Below are 1,332 nucleotides of genomic sequence, written 5' to 3'. Positions count from 1 at the left end.
TGATAGACAACTTCAGAGGCAAGGAACGGCACAATGTAAAAATTGTTATCCTCCAAAACCGTGGCAGAATTATTTATTATAATCAGGCTAAGTCTGTGTGTGCTAATGCTAACACGTGACATTGGGGACAGAGATTTTTTTTTCCTCTCCATATTTTCTTTTTTTTTTCCTTTTTATTTTGCTCACGTACTTGTTCTTCTGGTGCACGTGGCGAGATAACACACAAATGGGCAATTGCTAAAAAAATGTCTTAATATTGCAAGACTAAAGTTATCGGTTTGATCTCTAAAAGCCTTGAGCATTTTGGGATTCAAATTGTTTTGTTTTGTTTTTTTAATTTTTATTTATTTATTTACTTATTTTTAGAAAAACATTTTTTGATACCAGAGTTGTACTTGAATTAATTAATTTGTATTTAAGAAAAAAGCTTTAATACATAACAATAATATAATAAGAAGAAGAAGAATAAAAAAGTCGTAACACTGTAAGATAACTGATGTAGCACAACAATTTAATGATCACATGAACTCGAGCAATCAATTTGAAATCCTTGAGTCCGAATTCAGGACAGACCACTGTAGAGAGGCGCCGCTTACAAAAGTGACCAAGAATCTTTTAGTAAATATGGACCGTAGCGCCACATTTTGTGTCTATTATTACTCAACCTGAGTGCTGCATTCGACACCGTCGATCATAACCTACTCCTGGGTCGGCTCATCTGTATTACAGCTTCACCACCTTCTTGGTTTAGATCTCTCAAGAGAGGATGCACCCTGTAATCCATGGCAACATGATCTCGGAGTATTGTAATAATACTTGCGGAGTCCCTGAGGGATCTGTACTTGTCCCTTTTTAGTTCAGGATTTATAGGCTGTTGCTTGGTGAGATCATATCCAAATATAATATTAGCTTTCACTGTTATGCATACATTAAAACTAACTAAATCCCCCGAGTGCTGTAATCTGGAGGCGTATAAGATTAAACAATGGAGGACCTGTAATGATTTTTCTCCTTAACCCTGAGAAAGCTGAGCTGTTATTGGCCCAACGAGACACAAGCCCTTGTTTAAGGACACCACTCTGAGATTTGACAAAACTACCATTACCCAAAGTTACTCAGCAAAAAAAAGTTTCCTTTTGGTATTTATCTCACCTCTCTCATTTCAAATGCATATTAAGAAGAACATTACTAAAACTGTGTTTCTATTTTCATTTCCTTAATATTGCAAGATTTGGCCGATCTTATCTGGTGGTGATGCATTTATGTCTCGCCTCGACTATTCCAACATGCTCCTTTCTGGTCTTCCCATGTCAAGTATTAAAAGGCTGCTGG

This window comes from Syngnathoides biaculeatus, chromosome 17 (genome assembly GCF_019802595.1).
Source record: "Syngnathoides biaculeatus isolate LvHL_M chromosome 17, ASM1980259v1, whole genome shotgun sequence".
Classification (NCBI taxonomy): Eukaryota; Metazoa; Chordata; class Actinopteri; order Syngnathiformes; family Syngnathidae; genus Syngnathoides; species Syngnathoides biaculeatus.
The sequence above is the reverse complement of the archived record's forward strand: the minus strand, read 5'-3'. Positions refer to the sequence as shown.